At 40.5% G+C, this 14,162-nt stretch overlaps 1 pseudogene; it reads right to left on the bottom strand.

The window, feature by feature from the left end:
• Positions 1-2,748: 2,748 nt before the first annotated feature.
• LOC123246920 overlaps positions 2,749-14,162 on the bottom strand; it is a 94,037-nt pseudogene continuing 82,623 nt past the window's right edge.

The following is a 14,162-nucleotide window of genomic DNA, read 5'->3' as shown; positions in this document are numbered from 1 at the left end:
ATCAGACTATTTTCAGAGGTGGTGGATTTGTTTGGATTGTCAAGGTGGTATGCCCATATCCTCTCGTTATTGATGGTGTAAGGGGGCGATTAGAAGGTTTGGCGTATATATCCAGAAAGATGTATAAAGGCCTCTCCTTCCTCTCAGCCACCCCTCCTTAATTGGAGACAAAATGGTGCTTCCTGAGAAAATGGGGGATCCCAGTAACTTGTGCTGGGCTAGAGGGGTTAAAGAAATGTCCCCACAAAAGAGACTGTAACCCCAATAAGATGTTGCCAGTAAGGGTACACAGAAGCCTCCCCCTATTTCCCTGCTGAAGGTCAGGTTTTAAAATGGAGGTCAGCCTGTCTCCTTTCCTTAACCCCCTCACTCTGTCCCCCACCAATAGAATACACACAAATCTGACTAGAAAACTAAAGGGTTTGTTTTAGGAACTGATAACAAAGAAATGGGGATGGGGTTTACAGGAAAGAGGGTGCAGGGTAATTTCCTAAGCTTCCCCCAGTCCTTGACTATGCCAGGTACCCACAAAGATTCAGATCCCAAGAATCTGATCACTGTTCCCCAAATGTAGCTTCACTGTCCCATGCCCAAGATTATAATTCTATACTATGGATGATATTAGATTTAAAGGAGATATTATGGGTCAAAGTCCAAGCCAAATGGGGTCCAGGGGTCAGCTCCCCAGTAAAAGTCCAGACACCCCTGCTCAACTCTGTTGAAGCTGTTATTGGATAAGCAATGAATTCCAGGAACCAGTATAAATCAAGAATAACTACAAGTTTTCTTAGAAAGTCTAAGGAAAAACCTCCAGGGCTGAATTCAGAGGGTAACAGTCAAGTTACAACCTCATCCCCCCTTAGGGGGATGCTGCTCCTTCTGACTCTTCTATCCCACAACCCTTTGTTCCTCCACCAACAGTCACTGGTCCTGCTTTCTCAGTGTTCCAACTCCCAAATTTAAAAAATGTCTTGGCTTGGATTGCATCCTTTCAATGGCCAGTTTTAATTCTTTTAAAATTCTAAAGTCTAATGAGCCATACCTTGGTCAGCTAAAGGATTTTAGTGTCCAGGCTTGGCAGTTTATTCACCTCCTTTATTGAGATCCAACCCTCCTTATGGAAGTCTTGTTCCTCCCAACAACATAGTACCTTATGCAATGAAGAAACTTCAGGTACTTTACTAGTTTTCTTCTGTTTATTTCCCATAATGAAAAAAGGACTTGGTTGACATTATCTGGTCAGAAACTACTGCTTTCATTCACTGAAATGTAGAAATATCTCTAGTCTTTCTTCCCTAACATGTTTGGGAAAATTGCTGAATCTTTCTACCTTATCTGTTTAGGGCTTCTCCTCTGGTTGTGGTTGTTGAGGAGGAGGGATTTAAATAATTTAAGGATACCACAACAACTTCAATACCCTAATGAAGCAAAAAAATGTAAGACACAATTTCCTTTGATTTTATTGTAGAAAGCAACCAAATTATATTAGGATTAAATAAGAAATCAATGAAAGGGGGCAGCTGGGTATCTCAGTGGATTGAGAGTCAGGCCTAGAGACAGGAGGTCCTAGGTTCAAATCCAGCCTCAGCCACTTCCCAGCTGTGTGACCCTGGGCAAGTCACTTGACCCCCATTGCCCACCCATACCACTCTTCCACCTATGAGACAATACACCGAAGTTAAGGGTTTAAAAAAAAAATCAATGAAAGGCAATAGTACTCAAAAGAACTAGTAATGAATATATATTGATAATAGCAATAATACTGTTTAAAAATCATGTTTTGAAATAAAGGATCACTGAAGTGTTATGTACAATTTTTAATGTATCATTTAAGTAATTTTTGATTTAATTCAATTAATAATTTTTAAAAATATTTACTCCTATCCAATTTCATTAATTTGATCATATTGAATTGTATTTCACATATATACAGATATATTTTGTGTGTATATATTTGTATGTATATACACATATAAGTAAATTGCCTGAAGTTTTTGGCTCTGTTGTTTTCCTTGTGTACCTTTAGCTATAGCTGGGAGCAGGGAGCATTAACCCCCTGCTGGGAAGCTAGAAAGGTCTGAGGTAAGGGTCCAAGGGGTAACAGAGGAGATCCCTGGTATAAGCTGGGGCTCCAGTCCCCACCTTCACAGCTAGCAGTGTGGAAGCCCCCTTAGGCTAATCAGGTGGGTTGGCTGGGCTTGCTGGTTGTTGTAGTGCTGGGAAGCTGCCAGTACAGGGTGGTGGATAGAGTGGATAGCGACCAGGGACCCCTGTTCAGATTTTGCCCCTTAAGATGCTCCATAGGGAACTGCCTTAGTAAGAGGCTGAATTAGGTTCTAGCACCTCAGGGCCCCTGCTGTGAAGCAGGGGAGCACTTGAGACCAACCCTGCTTTGGGTACACTGACTGTGGGTGCACTGAGATGCTGTTAACAGTGGTGGAAATCTTGCCTGCTACTCTCTCCAACATATTACCCCCACCTAAGCTAAAGCTGGGGCTTTAAACCTAGCTCCGAGGATGAAGATTATCCCCTTTACAAAAGCAAAATACTTTATCTGACAAAGCCTGAGATTTGTGGCAATTGTGGCCTTTTCTGTTTGAGTGGGAAGCAGGTAGTGGTTGGTGGCTGGTGCAATGAGCTGATCTGCTCTAGTGTCTATTTCAAATTAGTCTAAAAAGCTTAAAGAGAAGTGAGGCTCCTTTCCATAATGGTCACCATAATGTAAGAACTAAAACTAGGACTATGGTCCTTGTTTTCTATAATCTTTATTAGGATTGGATAGGTAGAGGCAAAGAATTAAAGACAAAAGCCTTTTAGCCATGTGGGTTCCCTCCATATGGCTCACTCACACCTTCCTCTTTGCTGGTTCCTCTAAAAAAAAGCCTTTACTTCCTTGTCTTCAACCTTTTTTCCTCCCTTTCCCTCCCAGAACCCCTTCAGTCACATTCAGTTGAAACTCGGTCATATGACCCACACTAGATGACATCACTAGGATCACAGGAATGCAGATAAGACCTTGTGTGTAATCTTGGAAAAGGATTCCCTTCACACAATTGGACATCTTGTTTTAAAGCAAATGATACCTTGCTTCCCCTTTTAATCTTGGTTGTACTGGCTTTGTTTGTACAGTTTTAAATTTAAGATGAAAAAAAAATAACCAATAATGTACCTCATGTTAGCTACTCTCACTCGGTCAAAAGGTCTTCCCTTATCAATAAACTGATTTAAAAGGTGAACTATCCTATACTCCCTTAATTTTCTTATGGCATCATACTTTATGTCTCAATCATATTCCCATTTGGATCTAGTCTTAGAACTTATAACACAGTAGAGTGAACTATCTCATTTTCAGCAAGAATAGAGCTCTGTGTGAAAGTCAGAGGATTCTCTCATGTAGAGCAAAAGTGGACTTCGATGTAATGGCTTTCAACATTGATTGCATTCACAAGGTTTCTCACCAATGTGGATTCTCTGATGTTTAACAAGTCTGGACCTTAGTATGAATGTATTTTCACATTATTTTAATTCATAAGATTTCTCCCCAGTATGGATTCTCTGAAGAGCAGCAACATTGGAGTTCTGACTGAATGCCTTTCCACATTGCTTGCATTAATAAGGTTTTTCCCTTGTGTGGATTCTTGCATGTACAGCAAGATTAGCTCTCAGTCTGAATGTTTTTCCACATTGCTTGCATTCAAAAGGCTTTTCCCCAGTGTGGATTTTCTGATGTATAGAAAGATTAGTTCTCCTTCTGAATGCCTTTCCACATTCCATGCATTCATAAAGTTCCTCCCTAGTGTGGATTCTCTTATGTATAGCAAGATTGGTGTTCCCAGTGAATGTCTTTCCACACTGTTTGCATTCATAAGGTTTTTCCCCAGTGTGGAGTCTCTGATGATAAGCAAGATTATTGTTCCCAGTGAATGTCTTTCCACATTCCATGCATTCATAAGGTTTCTCCCCAGTGTGGATTCTCTGATGTGAAGCAAGATTAGCTCTCCTTATGAATGTCTTTCCACATTCCATGCATTCATAAGGTTTCTCTCCAGTGTGAATTCTCTCATGTAAAGCAAGACTGGAGCTCTCACTGAATGCCTTTCCACACTGCTTGCATTCATAAGGTTTCTCCCCGGTGTGGATTTTCTGATGCCGAGTAAGTTTGCAGTTCCAACTGAATGTCTTTCCACATTGCTTGCATTCATAAGGTTTTTCCCCAGTGTGGATTCTTTGATGTCGAGTAAGTTCACCTCTCAGTCTGAATGTCTTTCCACATTCCATGCATTCATAAGGTTTCTCTCCAGTNGGATTCTCTGATGATGAGCAAGATTGGAGCTCTGACTGAATGTTTTTCCACATTGTTTGCATTCATAAGGTTTCTCACCAGTGTGGATTCTCTGATGATAAGCAAGACTGGAGCTCCAATTGAATGTCTTCCCACATTGCTTCCACTCACCAGACTTTTTGTGAGAGTTCATTTTCTGATGTTCAGTATGGGATGAATTTTGAGATTCAATACAGAATTCTCTCCAAGCTTCGTTATTTGGAATATCTTTCATAAGGTTTTGCTGATCCCTTTCTTCCATAGAATGGCTCATCTCTGTTGCAGTTGCCTTAATTTCTGGCCTGATCTCTCTTTCTAAAAGAAACAAACAGTAAAATATACCTGCATAGTCACATGTACACACCAATAGCCATATCTTCTTTCCTCCACTGTCAGAATATAAACTGCTTTATGTCCTATTTCCTGAGGTAAGAAGTCTTCCAATTTAAATGGACACAATTCATCCTTTGAAAATGCCATTACATCAGAACTAAAGAAAAATTTAATTTAAAAAGAGCCTCCCATATGATCTCATTGTGCCATCATAACAGACCTGTCATTTTGGCCAGGCTAGCATTATTAAATTAAATCATGACCTCAGAATGGTGTTGGAGTGACTTGACCCAAATCCTGGCAGTTGAAACCAAATCTTGTCAATGGATATACTGTCAACATTACTAGAGAACTTGTTTTCAATCCTTTTATTTGCTTTCATTTTCATTGTCTACATGTTCAATCCAATCTTCATAGTTTTGATACTACTGGGTGTATGTACACTAAATATTCCAATTATTTCATGATGCAGCTTATCTATAAGCACTAAGTAATTTCCTTCATGATTGCTTTCAACTTTATTTTTTTGTTGTAGTATCTGAGATCAGAGGAAGAAAATCCTCCTTCTTTTTTTGTATTGACTCAAGGCATAAAAGATCTTGTTCTGTTCCCTACTTCTTAAGAATACCTATTACTCTTTTCACTACCATCAAGTCCTTCTACTAAATACAATTTAAATAAAGACATGGAATTTCCCAATGTTTCAAAGTATGCCTCACACAGTAACTTGAGTCCATCGTCTTTTTGTAAGGAAATGGGCTGCAGGTTCCATTATTTATCCTTTGCACCCTTCCATTTAATGGTTCATAAACTCTTTGGAGATGTATTTGAGGTAAACATTAGTTACTGTCACCTTAAGCAGTAAATAATGCTCCAATTGTGTTATGTTTTTCCTCTTAGATAACAAGTATTTCAAACAATGGTATTTCACCCTGCAGTGATTCCAAATGATCCTAACCAGGAAGATTCCTTACAAGAGAGATTAAGAGAATTGTAAGATATGGGACTTTTGGTTCCAAGTAGTCCTCTGGATTATTCATTATATCATAATATCAAGCCAGGTGACACCGTTAAATAAAGAATTTTAATAAGACTTCGGCAACAAAACAATGATGGCTTGGTCCATTCGCTGTAATTTAACCTTCACCTTCCACAATACACGTGTTAGAAAAGGAATCATGGTTCCATTGTTTACATGCAAAAAAGGTTCCTAGAGTAGTAGAAGGAAAAGACAGAGATCCAGAAGAAGAATATGGAGAGATAGCTGAGAGATTATCATCAGGCAACACGTCTGTAGAAAGAAAGCCTAGGGAAGAGGACAACAGATCAGACAGAGGACTGAAGAAAGAAGATATCGTGGAAGGATCACAGAGGCAGTACAGCAGACTGTACATTGAAAAATAATAGACTTTTCAAAATACGGATTTACTATAGAAAAGGATAATGGACTAAATTGTATTTGATTTGTAAGGTTTGTATCATTTTGCACACAACACAAGTACACTATAGTTACATGCATAAGTACCTATGAGAGCACTGAAGAAAATGAAGGAAGAAAGAGGAAGAAGACAGAAGAAGAAAGACAATAGACAATATGAGAAGAGGAAGATCTGAAGATCTGGTGAGTATAATTACATCCGACATATACATTTAGGACACATTTAAAATACTTTGCATATCTATATTTGTAATATATTTTGAATATAGGATTATATTTTATTTTAATATAGCATGTGGAAATCAGTGTGCAACTATGTAGATATTATAAATTTTGTACAAGTGAGTGTGTAAATAAGTGCTTAAGAAGTGTAGATATTGTAAATTTGGTGTAAATTTTTGCAAATTTTCTATATTTTTGTATATTTTGTCTATTCTTATATTTGCATTTATTTATGGATATTTATGGATATGTGTGTGAATAGAAAAGTTTATATTTTTATATTCTGCATATAATTTGTAAAATTGTACAGAAATAATTTTTCTATAAATCTGAAAAATATGTGTATAGGTAAATGTTCCAAAGATAGGATTTTTTAGGATAAAATACTTAGTTTCCAGTTTATATGAACAGTTTTGTTTTCTATATTAGTATAAGGGTTAGCATGAGGAAAAGCTTTCTTTTGCAATTGTTTCAACTAAGAGTTTTAAGATAAATTTTTAATAAGTTATTTGCATGGTTAGACAGATAGTTTTGTTTAATGTAAAAGTGTATGCTCAGTGGTTTATATGTAATCTTTGCAATTTTTAGTTATATTCTGTATACTGAGTTTTTAAGTTGTTATTGGAACTCTTGTATTTGTTTTCTTTCATGTAATTGCTTATTTTAAGTCCCATTTCCCCTAATTCCTTAATGTGAGGTAGTGTTAGAGAGGAATAGTTAGATGGATTTTAGATAAGAACTGTTTGTTGTGGGATTATATAAGTAAGATACAGTAGGTTTTAAAATAAGGGGGATTTGTACAGTACTGAGCATATAACAAATCTGTAGATTTGATCAGAGGTTGTAATATAGAAATATAATTTAGGGATAAGACTGCTTTCTAGGGTTAGTTGCAAGAAGGGAATTTTGAGATAAGCCCTGGGAGAGGATTCTGGGTAGAAAAAGGAATTGTGAGAGTTTGAACTGAAAATCAACTGAACTTTACTTCCTTCTTGGAATTTATCTGAGCTGGAAGTAGGTCTTGTCTCTCTGCCTACATTTCCAGGATTTATTTGCAGAAAACCAAATTTCCCTGAGTCTAAAGATTAATTACTGGTGGGAAGATTAGGTTAAGTCAGATAACTTGGGAAAAGGTTTTAGGCAGGACAGGGAGCTGTAGGCAAGACCCAGAGAGAAAAAGAAGGCTCTCCTACCCTCCTCCTCCTCTTCCCACCAGTAATTAATAAAGAAAGGGAAAAACCCTGGGTTTGGCTGCTGTACTAAGTAACCCAAAGTGATAGATGGAAAGCTTTAGATTATCTTAGCCAAGAGGAATTCTGGCAGATGAACCACTGGTAGACAATCTTTAGACTCCTCTACCTAGATATCAAAGATTTCTCCATGAAATTCTGCTATCAAGGGAGAATCACTTAGAGTAAAACTTCTCTTTCAGCTTGATGGAAATGTAGGCAGAGAGGCAAGACCTACTTCCAGTCTATATAAAATCCAAGAAAGAGGTGAAGTTCAGTTGATTTTCTGTTCAAACTCCCACAATTACTCTGCTAAAACCTCTGTAAAAGAATTCCAAGTTGGGTCATCCTGCCCCCAAATTTAGCCCTGGCTTCACCAGAGCACAGAGAAGTCTCTGGTCACCCCAGCCCTCACTTACCTCTTTCCCCCTCACTCACCTGGGCAGCAGCTCCTCAGGCTTTCTTGCTCCAGCATCCATGGACCTTCCATCTGCTTCAAATCAGAGAGCACATCTTCCGGGGGAGCTGGAAGCCCTGGGCAGGAGGAATCAGTCAGGAAGGACGAAGGAGAGAAGATCATGGTTGAGTTCTCTTGAGGGAAAGGTGGGAGAGTCCAGTGATTCCACTCAGAGACTCTGTCCATGGGGTTTGCACAGGAGTCTGCCTTCCCCTTCATTGACTGTAATACAGGAGCCCAGGGTAGGATGTGCCAATTACTCTGCTGGGGTACCTGGAATGAGTAACAGCTCCCCTGCCCCACCTTTTTCTGGTGTATTCGGACAGAAATTCTTAAACTCCCAAATCAGGTACAAGGGTCATTATTCTGGATCAGTCTGAAGTCCTCAGACCACAGACCTCAAGGGATTGGCTTTTGTCCCATCATCCTGCCTGCTCCTCCCTCCCCGACACCTCTATGAGCCTCAGGGACAGTTCTCTTGGGAAGTCTCTGCCTCTTCTCTTGGGCAACTCAACAATCCTCAATTGGACAATGCTGTCTCTCAGCCAGTCCATTCATCCTTACAATGACTGAAGGGTGCAAGCAGGGCCTCCTGGAAGAGTCTCCACAGCATTTTGTGTGGGGAGAGGAATGGGAAGAAGGTCAGGGAACCAGTCTGGAACCAGAACAATTGGTTCTGGCGCATTTTTTGTACAGAAGGCTCAACTGAGTCAATAGTTTTTTCTATTACCTAGCAGTTAGAGGGGAGTGGACAGGGGGTCTGAGCTGAGAGGCAGGAAGGCCTCAGTTAAAATCTGGCTCCAAGCAGTTTTTATATGTGTGCCTCAGATCAAACCACTTAATAGATTCTCTGTTTCCTCAACTGTAAAATGGGGATAATTGTGTCACCAAATTTGGAAGATGAAGGTGAAGAAGAAGTGCTATATTACAAAGAAAACTCTTGGTAGAGCACCTGACCAAGAGCAGGTCATTACAAAGGCTTCCTCCCTTCCCTACCTTTCTCACCAAGCTCTGCTGGAGGCTTAGGACAATAAGATGGAAGACTAAGGACAATTCTGGTCTGCTAGGGACACCTAGGAGATATGAATTAGAGAAAAATATCCTAAATAATAGATCCACTCTAGAGAAGAAGAGGGTAGATGGAAAATACACCCTAATACTTTTCCCATATGGGTTTGGGAGACACAATGTCGGGAGAGGGAGAGGCAAGATGGAATCAGCTCTGAAATTACTTCCATCTCTGAGATTATTCCACACAGATTTGATCTCAAACTTCAAGAACACCAAAGGGAACCACCAAGATCCCATTACATGATGCAAAGTCCTTTTACAGGAGAACCAGGCAGCAGGAGGGTGCTGGGTCTGAGACTCAGCATAGAAGCCCTCATCCTTTCCTCATGACTGAAAACTGCTCCTAACTCTGCCTGCTGCTGAGAATGATATTCCCTTGGATGGCAGACTCGGGCAGCAGGGAGAGGCTCCTTACCCACAGAAAGCAAGTTCTGGGCATTCTCCAGCATCACCTCCTTGTATAGCTCCTTCTGGGGAGGGGACAAGAGGTGCCACTCCTTCCTCGTGAAGTCCACAGCCACATCCTTGAACGTCACCACCTCCTAGAGCAGCCCAAGGAAGAGCACAGAGGGCTGAAAGTTACATCACAATGAAGAGCCCACCTCTGGTCAGTTACAGGAGGAAACTGACCCACAGAGAAGGGAGGAGCCCAAAGGTCCCGCCCTTTGTCAGTGTCAGAGTCAGCACTAGAAGCTGAGTCTGTAACAGCCCAATGGAGGTCTGAGAGAAGCAGCTCTAGGATGCTCCGGAACAATGCTGAGGAATTTCTAACTATGGTGTGAAGGGAAATGTCATGGGGACCTCCTTTGTTCCTTTGATTCCAAGGGCCCCAGCAGTGGGAAGAAGCTGTCACAGAGTCACAGGTCTGCACAGGTCTGCTGCCCTGCCCTGGGGAGTCATTGTCAGTGGGAGTATCCTGAGCACCAACATGCCAGAGCCACACAGGGAGGAACTGGGGAGTGTAAAAGGTAATAGAGGGGGCTTTCTTACCTCTCCATTGGAAGTAACTGGCTCTTTGGGCTCGAGGTTTCTCTCTGAGCTTTACTTATCTCTTGATCTCTTGTAAGCCCAGCCTGACTGAGTTGAATGAAGAGATCCAGAAAGGCTGAGACCTAACCCACCCACTCTTTTTTTTTTTCTCTCTCTCTCTCCCTCCCTCTTCTTTCTTCTCTGAAACTCTGTTTTTAATAATAAGTGCTCATAAATCTGCTAACAAGTCTCCAGATTAATTTTTTTTAATTATAATACTATGGAACGATTTTTCCTGTGAAATCATGGCAAAAGTCTGTGTTCTAGCTGAGAGCTGTGTGGAACTGTGGAGGAGAATAGAGGTGAGGTGAAAGTTCTTCCTTTCCAGAACATAGAAGCAATATGTTCTCAAGTAAAATCTGTAGAGAGTTTATGAATCTGTCCAGAAATGTTTTCTGGAAGAGTTCTACAGGATGCCTTCAAAGAGAACAAAGTTAAATAAAAGATCTAATTTGTTTTCTGCATGACTGAAATCAAGTTTGACTTGGATGAAAACACCAGTGTTCTAAAGAGATGGTCATTACAATCTGAACTTGAAGGAGTGATCTGGGATGCTTTCCAGCCAAATGAAGATTTGTCTGTGGTGACATTCAGGGCTTGAGGTTCCCCTTGGTAGGATAGGTTACAGCCAAAGCCTTTATTTTATGATTGCTTACATTTGTACATGGCATATATTCCTTAATTATACTTCATTACACAAAAATAACTAAGATGGAGAAGGGAGAATTACTTTGTTCAATAAAAAAAATTAAAAATTTGGGTTTGACCTAATTCATGAGAAAAAATATTGCCACTATCTTTATGAGGAAGAAATTATCTAAACGTACACCTAGAATTCTAGAAACTTCAAAGAATGAGACTCAAGATAACTACCTTAAAGAGGTCTACATCTGACAGCCCAAATAAAGGAGAGGTTGGCTGAATCTGAAAATACCCTCATACTCTCTGAGATATAAGTGGATCTGAGAGATGGGTCAGGGGTTTAGGAATACTGGACTCAACTCCCTGGGCTCACTAGAATCTTCCAAGGTCATCCAATACCTTGAAATGAGTCTAGAATAGTGATGAATTGCCCAAGAGCTGGATTTTGCACTTCACCTATTACAGTTCTGCAGAATATTGAGCACAGTCAGGAGATAGGGCAGTTACCAGGCAAAAGCAGTTAATGGTAAATAGGAACCATAAGTAGATGATACCAGGTCAGCTGAGCCTTCTCAGAGGATAGGTCACCCTGGGCTACATCCTGAGTTCCAACGTTCTCTGGAACAACTTTCATTTCATGAATTTGGAGTAGTCTTGTATTTTTCTGGTATCCTTTACATTACTTTTGAAGGTCTTTCCTCTGAGGGATTGTAGCACTTTTTGTTTCTGACTTGAACTATTCCATGTAATCACTTCTAGTCTTGAAATTGGCAGCCTTGGGTTGGTTTCTTTCTGAAGGCAATCTGTAAATTCTTTCCATTGCCATTTCGTTTTCTATGGTCCTGATGTTCTGGCCGGTGTCTTTTGGTTTTTATTGTCATTATTGTGTTCAAAGTCAGGGCCTTAACCTTGTACTTGCACTCACACAAGAATCACTTCTTCTTCTGAGGAGAGGAGGGCTGGGTCATTGCTGGCCATTTATTATTAATTATTCCAATCAATCAAGAGTGTCCCTGATTCTCCCAGCCTCATAAACTCTCATGTTGCCCTCAATCCTATGATATCGGTTATCCTGTCTGTTCCTTGCTCTGTACATTAATAGAAGCAAATCCCTGACCCCTTTTACTGACAAGCAGCATTCCCCTGCTTGTCTTCCTTGGAGAACTGCCTCAGTTTACTCTTTGGCTAAAGTTCACTCCCAACACCTGCAAATGTAAGCTTCACAATATTGGACAGACAGTAGATGTCCACTAATGAAGAGGAATCTGAAATATTTTTAGAAGGAAAACCTGAAGAGATCATTTGCTTCTTACATTTCCTGAGCAGCAGAAAAGCAGTAGGAGTGAATAACTGAAGACAGCAATGCCAGCAGAGGAACATCAGAGAGAGCAGAAAGAGGCTTCCTTTAAAAACTACAGATGGACAAAGGGAAGAATGATGAAAGCCCTTTGGGACAGAGGTGAAGACAAAGATGGGGGGATCATGGGAAGGATCTTGTGGCCTCCCATCTACTCTAGGCAAATGTTCCTTGTGTTAGACTGCAGGACCACAGGGGAGAAGAGGAGGTGTATACAAAGAAGTTGGGCTCATACCAAGGGCATCTCAAGGACCAGAAATGTTCAATTCCATTCCATCTCCATTCAACACCTGTTCTGCTATAGGCCCTATGCTAAGCTCTTGGGATTCCTTGTCCTCAAGGAGCTTACAATCAAATGGTGGAAGGAGACATACAGACAAATATGGACACAAAGCCAGCTCTGTTTAGGAGAAACAAGGAAGAATGAAAAGAATGAAGGCACTCTGATGAAGAGGGATGAGGGAAAGTTTTCCTGTAGAATCATTTTAGTTGGGACTTACGGGAAGTTTAAAGGGATCAGTGTTCTGAACTGTGGAGGAAAACTATTCCAGGCATGCGGTAAAGACATCAAAAACACCTGAAGTTAGAGGCAGCCAGGTCCCATAGTGGATAGAGTGCCAGATCAGGACAGGAGGACCTGGGAACAAATGTGACCTCAGACACTTCCTAATTGCATGATTCTTGGCATCTTAACTTAACCCTGATTGCCTAGTCCTTGTCTCTCTTCTATCTTAGAACTGATTCTAAGGTGGAAAATATAGGTTAAAAAAACAAAAACAAAGAAACAACTTTTCCATTTGGGGGCAGTTAGGTGACTCTGGGAATAAAGAACTAGAACTAGAGACAGGAGGTCCTGGGTTCAAATCTGTCCTCAGATACTTCCTCCCTATGTGACCTTGGGTAAGCCACTTATCCCCAACTGCCTACCTCTAACCCATCTGTTGCTTTGCAACAGATGCTGAGTGTCAATTCTCAGACAGAAGGGAAGGGATTTTTTAAAAAATCTACAGCTGAAGGAGTACAGGAAGCGACTGTCCTTGGATCCAAGAATACAGATTAGGGATTAACATATGAGACTGGAAAGAAGGGCTTTGATTACCAAACAGAATGTTTTGTATATGATCCTGGAGGGAATAGGGAGCCACTAGGGTGTATGGGGTAGAAAGTGACACAATCAGAACTGCACTATGGGAAAATCAGGGTTACATTAAAATCACATATCACAACTGGTTGGGCCATTCCCCAATTAAGGAATATCCCTCCAACTCCAATTCTTTACAATCACAAAAAGATCTTCTATATAAATGTTTCCCTCTTCTTCAGAATCTCTTTGGGACACATGCCTAGATCAAAGGGTATGCAAGGTTTGTTTTAAAGCCCTTTGGCCTGAGTTCCAAATTGCTCCCTCAAATGGTGGTAGATCAATTCACAACTCCACCAACACTGCATGAGTGTCCCAGTTTTTATACCTCTGAAATGATCATTTTCTTTTTCTGTCTTAATTGACAGTTGTGAGATGGTGCCTCTGAGTTGTTTTACTTTGCAGTTCTAGGACACACATTTTTAATGAATTCAAGTTAGAGGCAATGAACAAAAAAACAGTTAAAGTTTGATAACTTGAAACTGAAAAACTTCCACACAGACAACATTCTTGCATCCAGGATTAGAAAAATTGGGTGAATGAGAAAAACCTTGGGATCCAATTTTTCTGAAATGGGTCTGGTATCCAAGAGAATTGTTTAAACCCAGGCCCAAGAGCCATTCTTCAGTAGACAGTCAAAGGATCTGATCAAAAAGTTTAGAAAGAAATGCCGAGGATTCATGGCCACATGGAAAATGGTCTAAGTCCCTAATCAAGAGAAACCAGAACCAAAACAGGGCTGAGACTTCATCTCATACTCTGCAAAATGCAAAAAAAGAAAAAAACTGGGAAACAATCCATGTTGCTTGACGGGTCTCTTCGGTAAGACAGTGGGGGGGCGGGGGGCGGCCTAGAGGGTGGTCTATGGTTCTTACCCCTTTCTGTGTGCTGAGCAGGGCCCGGCATAGACTAGGATGTTCCT

Source organism: Gracilinanus agilis, chromosome 4 (assembly GCF_016433145.1).
Source record: "Gracilinanus agilis isolate LMUSP501 chromosome 4, AgileGrace, whole genome shotgun sequence".
Lineage (NCBI taxonomy): Eukaryota > Metazoa > Chordata > Mammalia > Didelphimorphia > Didelphidae > Gracilinanus > Gracilinanus agilis.
Note: the sequence above shows the minus strand (reverse complement) of the source record. Positions and strands in the feature narration are given on the sequence as shown.